We start from the raw sequence: 15,553 nt of genomic DNA, 5'->3' as shown, positions 1-15,553 counted from the left end.
GCCCCGAGCCCCACGGGCTCTGCTGATACCCAGTGGGGAGCGGGGCGGCCCACGTGCATCAAATAACCACGCAAACGGGTCGTTTCACTGCTGAGCGTCTCCCCAGAACCAGGCCTGGGGCTGGAGGGACCCCTGTGAATTGTCCGGTCTTAGGGGGCAGGGTGGTTTCCTGAGGAGGTGCCGCTGAGCCACAGGAAACAGGCTGGCTGCGCGCCAGGGGGTGTTCAGGCCCCGGGAAGAGGGGAGTGGGGGTGTGGGGGTGCGGAGCGGGGGGAACAGCCTGGGGAGGGGAGGGGACGGGTGCGGGGGGGAGAAGAGGGCAGGGCAGCCCATGCTGGAAGCGGGAAGGGTTTGAAGACCTGAGGAGACATGGCCCCATCCTGGCCCAAACTTAACTCACGCATGCGCAGCGGGTGGAGGAGCAGGGCCTGGGGCAGGGAGAAGGCTCCCAGACTGGGGGGACTCAGGAGGGAAGTGCGCAGGTTCCGGGAGACCCTCCCAGGAAGGAGCCTGGCTGGACCAGCGGGGTCAGCCACCCCCAGACGGGCTATCTATTAGGTCTGTTCCGCTCAGCAGACTCTGGGTGGCCGGGTGGATGCCAGGCCTGCCCTGGGGGCGGGGGGCACGGACCCCAAGGACAGCCTTACCTTCCGGCAGCCTGAAACCCAGGAGACAGGCCCCAGCGACAGGGGATGCCAGTCACACAGTCAGGAGCCCGGAAGGCGAGGGGAGCGGAGGAGGAGGAGGAGGAGGAGGAGGAGGAGAGGGTGCGGAGGGGGGACTCGGGGGCCAGGAGGCTTGTCAGGGGGGGCCCCTGACCTGGGACAGGGATGCAGAAGCTCTTGTCTGCCTTCAGTGAAGGAAGAGAAGTCTCGGCAGCGGAAGGGAAGGGAGAAGAGGACGCATGGGCCTCCCTTGGGGGATGTGGCGGGGCGGGAACGGCAGGATGCCTGGGTGGACAGGTGAGGGGCAGAGGAAATGAGGTCAGCGACCTGTGAGGGTCCCTGAGCCCCTGCCAGCCCTCGAGCCGAGGCCTGACACGCCCACGGCTGCAGAGACGGACTGAGCACATCCCACGGAGACCAATCCCGATCCAGAAGCTGTGCAAACGGGCTGGGCCCGGCCCAAGCCGCCCGGGGAGCCCCGAGGTGGGGGCCAGGGCACGGACAGGCGGGTGGCCTTTCAGGGCCGCCAGCCACACACGTGGGCCACAGTGGGATGCTGGGGTTCGGGACAGTGAGGTCAGAGGTCTCTGAGGTCTCCATGGCCCGAATTGGGGCGTCACCCGCCAAGCCGGGGAGGACCCAGACATTGTGAATTCGGCTTTTGAGACGCCCGGGGTGCTGGCAGAGTCCGGGCCAGGCAGCGCGCTGTGTGCCGGGGGTGCTGTCGGCCACCCTCAGCACCCCGCCCACAGGACAGGGGTCCACTCTGGGAACGCACGAACCAGATGCTGCTTGGTTTCGGGGGGCCCGCAGACACCGGCCGCCCCGCCCTGCGCGCACAGGCCCCGGGTGGGGAGCTGTGACCAGGGGAGGGTGAGCAGAAAGGCAGCCTGGGAGAGAAAGGGGACGCCTGGCCCGGGCCCAGGGAGCCAGGTGGCGTGGGCGCACGCGGAGCGCGCCTGGGAAACCGTGTCTGAGTCTCCCGTCCGCGGTCCGGCTTCCCAGAGTACGCACGGGATTTACAGCTGTCACTTGCTAACTGCCCGTGAACCCTGCAGAGACGGGTAGACTCTACTGTTTAAAATGTCGTGACAGCCACCAGCTGGCGCGCTCAGGGGTCAGAGCATCAGCCCGCACACCGAAGGGTCACAGGTTCGATTCCGGTCAAGGGCACGGACCTGGATCGCAGGTCGATCCCCAGCCCAGGTGGGGTGCGTGCGAGAGGCCACCCATCAATCTGACGTCGATGTTTCTCCCTCCCTCCTTCCCTGCTTCCCTCCTTCTCACCCTCTCTGAAAAGCAATGGGAAAAATATCCTCGGTGAGGATTAACCCAAACTTTTTTAAAAATTAAAATGTTGTGGCGCCGTGAAAGAATTCCTCTCGTGGACAACCACACGCACACGCTGACAGCGGCCGCCGGCCTCCCCAGGACCGCCCCACAAAGGAGACTCGGCTGGAGGAGGACGTGGCCGGGGCCTCCGGGGTGGTAGGTCCTGGGGTGTGTAGGCGTCGTTCGTATAAAAAGCATAACCATACGTCAGCGCGAGCGTGTGCTTGTTACTAAGAAACCATACGTCGGGGCGGGCTGGAAGGGGCCAGTGGGAATAAAAGGGGGACATGTAATCCTTTCAACAGTAAAGAGTTTTTTTAAGAAACCCTACGAAGCAGCAGTCGAGTTCACGTGGCTCCCCACCCCGGCCGAGAGCCGGCCCTTCACCTGCTGGACCTCCTGGCCTGTGGGCGGAGAGGGCGACGGCTGTGAGGTGCGGGGGAAGGTGGTTGGCTGTGTTGGGGTAGCGGGCTGTTCCGTCTCCTGTGTGCGCAGAGGACAGTAACGATGGACTGGCTGGTGCGGTTGGTTTGCGTTTTTTCAGGCTACAGGAAGGAGCCACATCTGATCCAGACCCCCTCGCCTCCCCTCCCTCCTCCCTCCCTCCCTCCCTCCCTCCCGGCTCCTGGGGAGTTCTCTGGCTCCTCTCTGGGGGGTTCTCTCTGGGGGCTCGTCATCCGGGAGGACCCTCCAGGCTGCCTTACAGAGCGGTACACGTACGTGATTGCCCGGATGGAGTTCGGGAACGTTGGCTTTTAGTAAAAGAGAATTTAACAAGAAGCAGAAATGTGATCTCAGCCCCCATCCACTCGGTCCTCCGCCCCTCGGCATGCTGGGAGAGTGATTATGGGAATCAGGGTGCAGGCAGGGCCGCTCGGAAAGACAGCCACCTGATTTGCAGTTGAACGGAGGCCGCTTCCTTTGAAGCCGAGTTAGGGCCGAGGCACAAGCATCCCGTGAGCGCGTGCGGGGCCCACGCGGCGTGCCCTCGGTCGCGCGGGGGCGTCTTCCCGGGAGTGGACGCGCTGGGCCGTGCACAGGTGAAATATGTCCGCACTCTTCAGCGGCGGCAGACCAAGCAAGCAGCCTTCGGGACGAGGGGGGCCTGGCCGGTGCGGCCCAGCTGGCGGAGTGTGGTCCCGTCTCGGGTTCGACTGCCAGTAGCGCACATACCTGGGTCGTGGGCTCGGTCCCCAGGATGGAGGGGCGGGGAGGAGGCGGCGGGTCCATGTTCTCTCTCACTGTCTCCCCTGCTCCCACGGTGCAATGCGGCGCAGCAAGACCATGTGAGCGGGAGCGGCCAGACGCCAGAGTCCCTGTGGCGTGGACTCACGTCTTCGAAGGTCAAGGGCAGGCGGCGCCTTTTCTCGGTTGCACATGGCCGCCCTCGAGGAGAGACGCCTCTGGAGACGCCCGCGGCCCAGGCGTGGTCTCGGTCTCGGCCTCGGAGACAGGTGCGCAGGGGAAGGAGTCTCCGTCCTTGCCCGGGGCACCGGGCGGGCGTGGTGCCCCTCCCAAAAGCCTTGGGGGAGAGTGAATAACGCCGCCACCCCCTCAGGGCAACACGAGGTCTCCATACTTGCTTCGGGTTTCATTCCTCACCAACTTGGCTGTTAAAATCGCAGGTGGCTGGGCAGGCGCTCAGAGAGGTGAGAGCCGCCTGCTGCCCCGCAGGGCTTCCCTGGCGTCCCGTTCACGTGACCAGAAAGCAGGGATTCCTGCGGGAACCTGGAAGAGGGCGAGCTCTTCGGGAGGGGACAGGGAACCCGTTCCAGGGGTGACCGACGGGGAACGCTTCCTTGTGCTGCTTGTCCCAAACCTCCCGCAGCCTGAGGAGGGCACAGCGGGGCGGAGGGACAGGGAGACCCAGCCCCGGGCCGCTCCCCGGCCTCCCTGCACGCCGGGCCGCGTCTGCAGACAGGCGGCCGCCAGAGTCACCAGCCCTTCGAGCAGGGCTGTGTCACCAGTTTGCTAAGTGGCTGCCCTGGCGGGAGAGTGAGCTGTGGCTCCCGCTGAGCGCGGGGGAGGGGGGGCATGAGAAGGGGACCACACTTGCCTGGAATTCTAACACTGTGCGAGCGCTCCCCCACGCGGGCCGAGCGTGCAGCCGGGCGGCCGCGCTCAGCTGCCTCCCACTCCGGTGATTCTGGAAACATCAGCACCTTCTGAGACGACGGAAGTTGGATTTGCATTTACTAGCAGCTCCTCGGAGTTCTGTTTTCGCATCGCAGGCAAATTGAGCCACAGGCGCGCTCTGTCCCCTGCATAGTTTATAGATGAGGGATGACTGAGGAGTCGGCGCCGGTTACTGATGCCAAGTCTTCTGTGGAGACTTGGTAAAGGCCCCTCAAAGATCATACGTTCTGAGGGCACATTCCTTGGGAGATGTCGGTGCATCTAATGCAGTGAAAGAACAAAGGCAGGCCTATCAGACATTCACACTTTAGTCTGAATTTCTTTCCCCATTCATTTGCCATACGCGTATCACCTGCCTGTAAAAATGGAAGGCTTTGCTTTCCTCCTCCCACTGGGCTGGGGAGCAGTAAGGGAATGAGAGCTGTGCCTGGGGTGGAGGGGCACACGATGAAGGGGGCGGGGGGGGGCCTGTGGGACAGTGAGCTCGTCCAGGCTGCTGGGGGAGCAGGAGACTTGGCCACCACGGCACGTCATAAGAACATTGCTGGGGCCAGGGGTCTAGGCAGGGGTCCGAAAGGAGCCAGACTGCCCAGCCAGCATGGCTCAGTGGCTGAGCGTCACCCTATGAACCGGGAGGTCACAGATCGATCCCCAGTCAGGGGGTTGCGGGCTCAGTCCCCAGTAGGGGCGTGCAGGAGGCAGCCAATCAATGATTCTCTCATCACTAACGTTTCTCTCTCTCCCTCTCCCTTCCTCGCTGAAGTCAATATAATTTAGGGACCTGTAAGGACCCAGACGGGGGATTTCTGAGTTTGGGGCCGTCCCGCCTGGCCCGGCTCCTCACTCGGGGGCTGTGGCGGGGAAGCAGCCACAGAGCAGACCGGCGTGGCGGCCGCACAGGCTGTACTATGCACTCCGGCAGCCGCACCTCCTGTCACTTTCGCACGTCGTGGAATATTCTGTTGACTCTTTCAAAACATGTAAGATATAAACGCGTTCCTAGCTCATGGGCCGTGCAAACCCAGACACGGGCCCAGATTGGGAAGCAGACTGTGTGGAAACTGCATGTCACTTACTGCTCATTTTTGCCCAAAAACCCTAACAGTGGCCTCAATGATGGCACCACCTAAAACAAACCAATGTTTAAAAGGTAACAGTGCCCGGCGGCGTGGCTCCGTGGCTGAGCATCGACCTATGAACCAGGAGCTCACGGTTCAATTCCCGGTCAGGGCACAGGCCCAGGTTGCAGGCTCCTCCCCAGTGGGGGGCATGCAGGAGGCAGCTGATCCACGATTCTCTCTCATCATGGATGTTTCTCTCTCTCCCTCTCCCGTCCTCTTTGAAATCCATAAAAATATATTTTTTTAAAAAAATAAATATCCGCCGAAGCCGGTTTGGCTCAGTGGATGGAGCGTCAGTCTGCGGACTGGAGGGTCCCAGGTTCGATTCTGGTCAAGGGCATGTACATTGGTTGCGGGCACATCCCCCGGTGGGGGTTGTGCAGGAGGCAGCTGGTCAATGTCTCTCTCTCATTGATGTTTCTAGCTCTCTATCCCTCTTCCTTCCTCTCTGTGAAAAATCAATAAAAATATATTTTTTTTTAAATAAATAAATATCCAAATGGCCCTTGGCAGACCCACCCCTGCTGCAGAGCAAACACCTCATTTCAGAACCACTTAGAGCCCTGGGAGCAGGGGTGCTCAGGCCCACGGTCACGGTGAGAACAGCCACAGAGAAAGGAGGCTCGTCCACAGCTCGAAGGTGAGCCTGTGCCCCGTGCACCCCCACCTCCCGTCCCTCCTGCCCCCGCCCCGCCCGTGGCTGACAGGACAGGAGGGGGCGCCACGGGCACCGTGTGCTCTTGAATCAGGAGCGTCGTTCATGAGCGGCCTCCACTCGGCGGGGAGCATCACAGGATGTCCGCGAGGACATCAGTGAGACGCAAGGCCTGCGGAGACCTTCGTCCCCAGGGCTGTGAGATATTCGTTACCGAGAACCACAGAAGCGGGGCTGAGGGTTCTGGAAGCCCCGTGGCAGCCGTGGGGGGCCCTGGCCCTCGGGGGACGGGCGGTCTCAGGCGCCCTAACAGCGCTGTCCCTGGCAATCCGACGGAAACGCAAAGCGGCTTTCCCAGGGCGCTGGGCCCCCGGCCCCCAGGTGCCCGGGAAGTGTCTGCGGAGTCGCCCTCTGCGGGCGGGAACCCGAACGCCCCGGGCGGAGAAGGGTAAGCGCAACGCGGCCACACGGCACAGATCCCGGGCCTGACGGTGCTTCCCCAGGGCGAACCTGAGCGCTGACATAGCCACACACCCCGGGAAAAGAGGGGAGTCCCACCCCTGGAAGCGGAGGGAGGGGGGACAGGGAGGGGCGGAGTCGAGTCTCACAGGTGAAGAGTCTGGACTGCACGGGAAAAACTGTACCACGATTTACTATAAAAAGAAAAAAATGCACGGCTTGTGTCTCAGACGCATCCTAAACCAGGCCCGCTCCCGGCGATTGAATAAACCGAAGAGCGCGGCCTGGGTGAGCGCGGGAAAGGGAGATGGAACCGAGAAGAAGGGGTCACTGGGGGCAGAGAGGGCGGACCGGCCACTGGGGCAGAGGTGAGGGGGCGCAGCCGCGCGAGGGAGATGGAGCCCCTAACTCCGCCTCCGGAGCCCCAAGAGCCTCCTGAGCCTCCAGCCAGGCCGCCAGCAGGAGAAACTGCCTCGCAGAAGATGGGGGCCGGGGGAAAGGGGGGGGCTCCCCTGTCCCCTCCTCCCTCGGGCGAAGCAGGCCTTCCCTCCCCAGCCGCCTGGAGCACCTTCGCCCTGGTGGGGTGTCTGTGCTCCGGGCAGACAGCACCCTGCACACCCCAGACGGCCTCCCAGCACTAAGCCGTCGGTGCTCGCGGTGGGGGGCTGAGGGCACATGGCTGGGGCCAGGGCCGTGGGGGTCACTGCAGGAGATTCCTAGGCCGCTGGGGGTGACCGTGACGTCGCCCCCACGCAGAGAAGCCTTCATCAGCTGCTGCTCCTGAGCACGGCTCCCTCTCCCTCCGCGGGCGGTGGGCGCAGCGATGGGGGAGGCGCGGCCCCCGACGGGAGACTCTTCCGAAGCAAAGCTTGGTGGCCTGGCTCTCTCGCTCCCGCCCCCCGCCCTGTGTCTCTGAGCCCCCCGCCCTGTGTCTCTGAGCCCCCGCCCTGTGTCTCTGAGCCCCCGCCCTGTGTCACGGAGCCCCCCGCCCTGTGTCTCTGAGCCCCCCCCGCCCTGTGTCTCTGAGCCCCCCGCCCTGTGTCACAGAGCCCCCCGCCCTGTGTCTCTGAGCCCCCGCCCTGTGTCTCTGAGCCCCCCGCCCTGTGTCACGGAGCCCCCGCCCTGTGTCTCTGAGCCCCCCCCGCCCTGTGTCTCTGAGCCCCCGCCCCTGTGTCTCTGAGCCCCCGCCCTGTGTCTCTGAGCCCCCCACCCTGTGTCGCGGAGCCCCCCGCCCTGTGTCTCTGAGCCCCCCGCCCTGTGTCACGGAGCCCCCCGCCCTGTGTCTCTGAGCCCCCCCGCCCTGTGTCTCTGAGCCCCCGCCCTGTGTCTCTGAGCCCCCGCCCTGTGTCTCTGAGCCCCCCACCCTGTGTCGTGGAGCCCCCCACCCTGTGTCTCTGAGCCCCCCGCCCTGTGTCTCTGAGCCCCCCGCCCTGTGTCTCTGAGCCCCCCGCCCTGTGTCACGGAGCCCCCCGCCCTGTGTCTCTGAGCCCCCGCCCTGTGTCTCTGAGCCACCCGCCCTGTGTCGTGGTGTCACCCACCCTGTGTCTCTGAGCCCCCGCCCTGTGTCTCTGAGCCCCCCCGCCCTGTGTCTCTGAGCCACCCGCCCTGTGTCTCTGAGCCCCCGCCCTGTGTCTCTGAGCCCCCGCCCTGTGTCTGAGCCCCCGCCCTGTGTCTCTGAGCCACCCGCCCTGTGTCTCTGAGCCCCCGCCCTGTGTCTCTGAGCCCCCGCCCTGTGTCTGAGCCCCCGCCCTGTGTCTCTGAGCCCCCCACCCTGTGTCTCTGAGCCCCCCACCCTGTGTCTCTGAGCCCCCGCCCTGTGTCTCTGAGCCCCCCGCCCTGTGTCTCTGAGCCACCCGCCCTGTGTCTCTGAGCCCCCGCCCTGTGTCTCTGAGCCCCCGCCCTGTGTCTGAGCCCCCGCCCTGTGTCTCTGAACCCCCCACCCTGTGTCTCTGAGCCCCCCACCCTGTGTCTCTGAGCCCCCGCCCTGTGTCTCTGAGCCCGCCCGCCCTGTGTCTCTGAGCCCCCCCACCCTGTGTCGCGGTGTCACCCGCCCTGTGTCGCGGAGCCACCCGCCCTGTGTCGCGGCGTCGCCATGGGCTCTGGGATAAGACGGTGCCAGCCAGGAAGCCACCTGTTTCCTCACCCTCGGCAGTTCGTGGCGCTAAGGAGACCCCACCTGAGCCGATCCCACCAGGAGAACACCATTGGACCCCAAGCGCCCCGAAGCTTTCGGCCTTCCCAACGTATTTTTTTAATTATTCAATTGCTTGATTCAAAGAATTACTTTTTAAAAATCGTGTGCTGGCCCGGCCGGCATGCCTCAGTGGTTGAGCATCAACCTATGAACCAGGAGGTCAGGGTTCGATTCCCGGTCAGGGCACAGGCCCGGGTTTCGGGCTGGATCCCCAGTGTGGGGCGTGCAGGAGGCAGCCGATCCAGGATTCTCTCTCATCATTGGTGCTTCTATCTCTCCCTCCCTCTCCCTTCCTCTCTGAAATCAATAAAATATATTTTAAAAATAAATAAATAAACAAACAAATAAAATGAAAATCCTGCGCTGGCCCCTCTCTCCGCCCGTCTTGCTGGGAGGTCAGAGGGCGCACAGCCCCTGCAGGGAGGAGGCGCCTCAGGCTGTGTGAGAGGGGGACAGGGGCCACGGGAGGGGCTCCCTTTCAATCCAGCTTCTCCAGTGAAAGAACCATTGTCCCCAGCGAGGCTCACAGGACAAGGGTCTCTCCAGCCCGCCCTCCCCCCCCCCCCCGTCTTTCCTGAAAGAGCGTTCTGTTCTCTGGCCCCCCCCCCCCATCCCAGCTGCCCCTGTCCCTGTGGCCACTCGCCCCGCCGCCCCGGCCGCCCCGCGTCCCTGGCTGTCCTTCCTGCCACACGTTACGTGGTGACCACCTGTTCCGGCCTGAGTGGCTTCCACCCAAGAAAACCCTGTAGAAGCCCTAACCCGTCCCGGGGATGAGACCTTATTTGGAAACAGGATTTTGCAGATGGAACTGGTTAAGATGAGTCACCAGACGGGCCTCGTTGAAATGGAATTTTGGGGAGCAGGTTTAGGAAATTGTGGAGATTAAGGGGGCCATAGAAACAGGTCAGGGCTGCAGAGCAGCAGGTCTATCCCCGTAGAACAGGGGGCGGAAAGCGGCCGTGGGCACATCCCCGCAGAACGAGGGCGCTGGGAGCTGCAGGGGTCCACATTCACCAACCGGAAGGAAGCCCCTGGTCCAGAGGCAGAAGAAGGCCCAAAGGGATAGGAAGACAGAAGGGAAGGTTCGACCTTTGAACCCAGGAGTTACTGTAGGGACCAGTCTAAGGGAACAGTGACCCGTCAGAGGGGATGTCAAGGCACCAGGCTCTGCAGCCCTTCTAAGCCGCAGGAAAGGGACTCAGGGGGGCCTTTCCCCTCCCCACGTGGGGTCCGTTCTGCGGGACCCTTCCCCCCCTCCACCTTCCCCCCTTCCCCCTTCCGTCCGCCAACGGACAGAGAATCCGGGAACCATCCTGCCCAGGGCAACACCGCGGGTTCCCGTCCAAAACTCCCGCCTCATCGTCCCACATGCCTGGGAGGGCCCGGGTGAGGATGGAGGCCACAAGCGACCCGGAGGTAAGAGCGAGCGGCTGAGCCTTCGGAGAGGGTCCCCTCCTGACTCCTGGGTTCGGGGCTTCCCGCCTCCACAGCAGCGTGGTGCCCCTTGCACTCTGGGGTCAGGAGACCACACACAACACGCACGCACACACGCGCACACACACACACACACACACACGCACGCACACACTAGGGCAGGGGTCCTCAAACTTTTTAAACAGGGGGCCAGTTCACTGTCCCTCAGACCGTTGGAGGGCCGGACTATAGTTTAAAACAAACTATGAACAAATTCCTATGCACACTGCACATATCTTATTTTGAAATAAAAAAAAAACAAAACGGCAAAAACACCCGCACGTGGCCCGCGGGCCGTAGTTTGAGGACGCCTGCACTGGGGCGTGCTGGCAGGCGCGTGGGTTTAAACCCTGAGCTGGTGTGGATGACCCACAGCCGCATCTCGGCTCCGGGACCAGCCTCGGGGCTCAGCAGGCCACGCCCACAGCACACACCCGCCTGTTCTGTCAGGGCCCAGGGCTAAGGTGGCTTCTGTATTTGTAAAAGGCTAAAAAAGATCCACCACCATCTTCCGGGAATTCGCCAAAATGACTCCCACAAAGGGAAAGAGAGAGGCCTTTTCGGAAACTCGGAGTCGCTCCTCTGGCCACGTACACGCGAGGCTACACGAAAGGCGATGTGGCGGCATCAGGGAACGGCTGTGCCGAGAGGAAGGCCGGCCCGTGTTTCCACGGCCGCACTGAAGGCTGCGTGCGGCCCAGCGTGCGTGGGCATTGTGAGCGCGCAAGGCGAGGGCAGGTTCTGGCCACGGGAGTCCGTGCACGCACTGAGCGTGTGAGGCACCCGGAGCCGGGAGCTTCCTGGGACGTGTTGTTAACGAAAAAAAAAAAAACATGAAACCTGTAAAGAATTGTAGTGAGTTTATTTGAGCCAAACTGTCGACATATGCCGGGAAGCAGAACCTCAATGAACTGAGATGATGCTCCGGAGAATGGCGGGTTACATCTGTATTTATACACTGCCATCAAAGGAGGGACCAGGTGGGTTACATGAAATCCATTGGTGATTGATTAAGGAGGTGGGAGAAAGCAAAGCGGGGGAAACCTCTGGGATAGGGTAAAAAGTGAAATGATGGACATGTGCTTCTCTTACAGAGATGGATACAGGATGCTTTAACGTAATTAACAGTTTACAATTAACTTGAAAAAAATAACAATGAGGGAAGGTCCTGGTGCCATTAGTTGTGCCCTGAGGGGTCCTGGGTGTAAAAAGGAAGTTACAAGTTACCCAGACATCTCACAGATATGTTATCTTAGAGGCAAAAAGGCAATGGGCTCAGGAAAGATCTAAGTTGATCTTTGTCGGGGAAAATATCGGCCTAGGACATGACTGCCCACCATAACCTGTTTGTAGTTAAATATTTAATTTTCAAACCATCTTTTGTGGTTATTCCAGGTCTCTGAGTTTGCAAGACTGCCACGCAGGTCTCCCCTGAGCCTGTCAGGTCAGCATGCGGCCCCTTTCGTCCAGTGTGAAGGAAGCTGGTCAGAAAGGAAGGGGCCGCAGGGGAAGGGGCTGGGTTCCCCGACGCGCCTGCCCGCTGCGCCCGGAGCAGCCCCGAGAGCTGCCCGGCTCCTTCGAGGGGCCCTCCCTGCGGCCCAGGGCGTGGCGAGTGTAACGACTTCTGTGCTGATAAAAACATTTCTCATAATTGAGTAGCGGTGTGGCGTCCCTTCCCCCAACATAATTAAAGAGAACTTTGTGTCCTAAAAGATAGATATAATCAACAAAAGAATGGCGCTTCCTGGCAACTTCCTGCTTTTTAAAAAACAAATTCTTGGCCACGGTTGCAGATTTAACGTGAGAACAGTCATTGTCCAGTGTCCTCGGCGGCGGGTCTGTCTCCGCCTCCACAGCGTCTGGAGGGAACAGGCCCAGGGACGCCCCCTCTCCCAGCCTCCGCCCACCCTCCGGCGTCGTATCCAGTCTCCGCCTGCAGAACCTTCTCGGGGACCAGCCGACACCCCGGGGTTTTTCTGCCTTAATCCTCGTTGCCCAACAGCCATGAGCTCCCAAATGCGTCAGCGTTATCCCACCGAGGTGGAGGCTGCGGTCACCGCCTGGCCCCTGCCTCTGCGGCCCCCACACCCCCTCTCCCTGGGCTTCTGTTTCGATGGGGACCATGTGGCTCTCTCTCCAGGGCTGGGCCACCTCTTCCTCCAGGTGGCGGAGAAGAAGCCGAGGGCGCTGAGCATCTGAAAGCTGCCAAACCAGCGAGGTGCCGCGTTCTCTTCCAGGCCGTGCGGGAGCTCCCCAGGTGAGCGCCGTGGAGGCCGCCCGGCCTGGGAGAGGAGCTGAGCCAGGCCCTGGGGCGCCGCAGGCCTGGTTCTCCCCGCGGGCCCTCAGCCCTGGGACTTCCTGCAGAGCCACTTCCTGGGCGAGGAGGTGAGGCTCATCTGGAAGATGGGCGACACCGGCCTCACCTCCCCGGGCTGGGGCCCAGGCTGGGCGGGGCGAGTGGCTCTTGGACCGGCTCCCCCTCCAGCATGACCAGGAGCCTGTGGGCCCGAGGCCTGTGGGCCGCTGTGTCCCCGGGGGTCTGGCTCTCACCTGAGCCTCTCGTGCGTGCATAACCCAGACACAGACGGGGGTACGAGGGCTTGGGGGGGGGGTAGGGGGGAGGGAAGGCACATATGTAACATTTCAGCAATAAAGTTTATTTTAAAAAGAACAGTCATTTTCCTTGAAGAAGTAGAAACATTGTTCAAGGCGTGGTCTCGCTTGAATTCGGCTACCGACTGCTTGCAGGTGCACCCTGAGTGTGTGAGGGCCGCACCCAGAGTGTGTGAGGGCCGCACCCCGAGTGTGTGAGGGCCGCACCCCGAGTGTGTGAGGGCCGCACCCAGAGTGTGTGAGGGCCGCACCCAGAGTGTGTGAGGGCCGCACCCTGAGTGTGTGAGGGCCGCACCCTGAGTGTGTGAGGGCCGCACCCTGAGTGTGTGAGGGCCGCACCCAGAGTGTGTGAGGGCCGCACCCAGAGTGTGTGAGGGCCGCACCCTGAGTGTGTGAGGGCTGCGTGTGGCAGAAGCTCGTCCACAGCAGCCTGCAGGGCGCCTGGCCACGGGTTTCCATCCGTGCGGGAGCTTAACCTGGCCCCACGCAGAGCCTGGGACGTTCTTACCCAGAAGCCTCTGCCTGTGTGTCTGCTCAGACCGTCTTCATTTCAGAAACACATTTCCACGTCCCCACGAGGCAGTGGGGAACCTGCAAGAGTCGCTCACTGCGGCTCCCAGCAGAGCCCCCCAGGCTCCCCCGAGCCCCCAGGCCCCTGGCCCCCCGGAGTCCCCCAGGCCCTCCCGAGACCCTCCCCCCAGCAGCCCGGTGGGAGCTGTCAGGTCTGGGACAAAGGTTCCCAAATGTTCCAGCCCCCTCAGCCCTGCCGGCAGCTCACGGCCCCGCCTGTTCCGTTACCTTCCACCCCGTCCCACGCGTGAGGAGGGCAGCTGGGCGGGAGCGCCGGGGCCACTCCAGTCCCGTCACCGGGTCTGCCCTTCAGAGCCAGTTTCTATGGACCCCGGGCCACGCGAGCCTCCGCCAGGCGCTCAGGCACCCCGCGCAGTCAGTCGTGTGGGCGGGACGTCCCCGGACGACACTCCACCCGTGGCCTCAAACCCTGACCCGCTCCACAGACCTCCTGTTTCCACGGGAGGAACACCGGCCCAGCCCAGCGGAGCGGCCTCCCCCCGAATCCCCGCCCGCCCTCCTCGCACGGCCCAGGTCACCGACACAGGGACGTCTGAGAAGCCGCACAGCAGGTGGGGCGGAGGAGGCCTGGCCACGGTGTCTGTGGGCCCCGGGCCGGAAGGGGCAGCGGGGAACCTAAGGGAATCGGAGTGCAGGAGGGACTCACTCAGTAACGCCGCGTCCACTCGGCTCGCTCATCGTAACCAGCAGCCGGGCTCCAGCTGTTGATAAGGGCACGCGGGCGGGTGCGGGGAGCGCCGCGCGCCGCACTGCTGTCTGGATTCCTCTGTAAATCTACGGCTAGGAGATGGAAGTGTAATTTTAAAAATAACATCATCATTGATTTGTAAAGAACTGTTGTATTTTTTCCGCCTTTATTGCCAAATAAAGATTTTCAGGCTGTTCAAAGCGCACGAGGAAGTCAGTTATAAATCTGCAAGACCCTTATCAAATCAGTCAGTACGTTCAGAATCCTTTGTCCGTTTTCCTTAAAATGTATTTCAGCTGTTTCCCCCTCTGCCTGTGCTGTCCTGGTCAGACGGGGGCGGGGGACGCTCCATCAGGGGGAACGGAGGGCACCCTGGTCCCTTGTCGGGGGATGGGGGGGTTAGGTGTGCACGCACTGCTCCCCAGGCCACCTGCGGCCGACCTGCCCCTGCCCCTTCCTCCCGGCCGGGCCGCGGGTCAGCCAAGCACCAGGTTCCTGTCTGTTCCTGGGCCTCTGGCGCGGCCCCTGGTGATTGTTTTCATTACTGGAGCCCGAAAAGGTGGGGCTGGCTGACTTCCTTTCTCTGACGAGGGAATGAAATGCAGGACAAGCCTTCCTTAGCCGCTGGTCTCAGATGGGGACCGGAGGGCTGTGTGAGGGGGGGTTCCAGAGAAGCAGACCTACAGGAGAGAGATGTAGCCGCTTCCCGCAGGGGCAGGGGCAGGGGCAGGAGCAGACGCAGACGCAGGGGCAGACACAGGAGCAGATGCAGATGCAGACACAGGGGCAGGGGCAGACGCAGGGGCAGGGGCAGGGGCAGACGCAGGGCAGTGTGGGCCAGCCTCGTCCAGCCCACCGAGGGCCTAAAGAGAGCCAAGGGCAGAGGACGGAGGGACCCCACGTTTCCCCGCCTCACTGCTTGAGCGGGACACCTCCCCTCGGCTCCCTGCCCCCAGTTTGGACTTAGGCCGGCTCCCCTGGTTCTCAGGCCTTTGGACTCAGAATGAATTCCACCAGCGGCTCCTGGTCTCCGGCCTGTAGGAGTGCCACCTCCTCAACCAGCACTTCCCTACACTCTCCTTTCACAGACACGTGCCTCCTGCTGACCCTGTCTTCCCGGGCCCTGCCTCCAGCTCCTCCCCCAGAGGCCTTTGCACCTGCTGTTCCCTCTGCCTAGAATGCTGTTCCCTGCACCTGCTCACCGCTGGCTTCCTCCTACTGAACCTCAGGTCTCAGCCTGAGAGTCCCTTCTTGAGAAAAGCCTTGTCTGACAGCCAGACGAGGACCAACGGACCCCCAGTGCCAGCTGGGTCTCGGAGGCCCCTGAGAGCCAACCGAGGCTCCGGGAGCTCCGACGAGGGAGGGGGCATGCCTGTGGCTGGCAGCGGGTGCTTGGGAATGACCGCCAGGAAGGGGCACCCAGGGCGGACGGGGATCCAGTACGGACTGAGCAGACTCCTCTGAGGCCTGGGGCGACAGGAGGCCGGTCCACTCTGGAATCAGCAGGGCTGGGCGGGAGCCCCCAGCCCAGCGCCTCGCACGGGAGTGGTGAGCGCTGAACGAGGTGAGAGGCCGGGGCGCGTGCCCTTCCTCCTCGGGGAGCTTCCTGTCCCCGAGCCCGGAGGA

This window comes from Eptesicus fuscus, chromosome 7, assembly GCF_027574615.1.
Source record: "Eptesicus fuscus isolate TK198812 chromosome 7, DD_ASM_mEF_20220401, whole genome shotgun sequence".
Lineage (NCBI taxonomy): Eukaryota > Metazoa > Chordata > Mammalia > Chiroptera > Vespertilionidae > Eptesicus > Eptesicus fuscus.
This window is presented reverse-complemented; position numbering follows the sequence as displayed.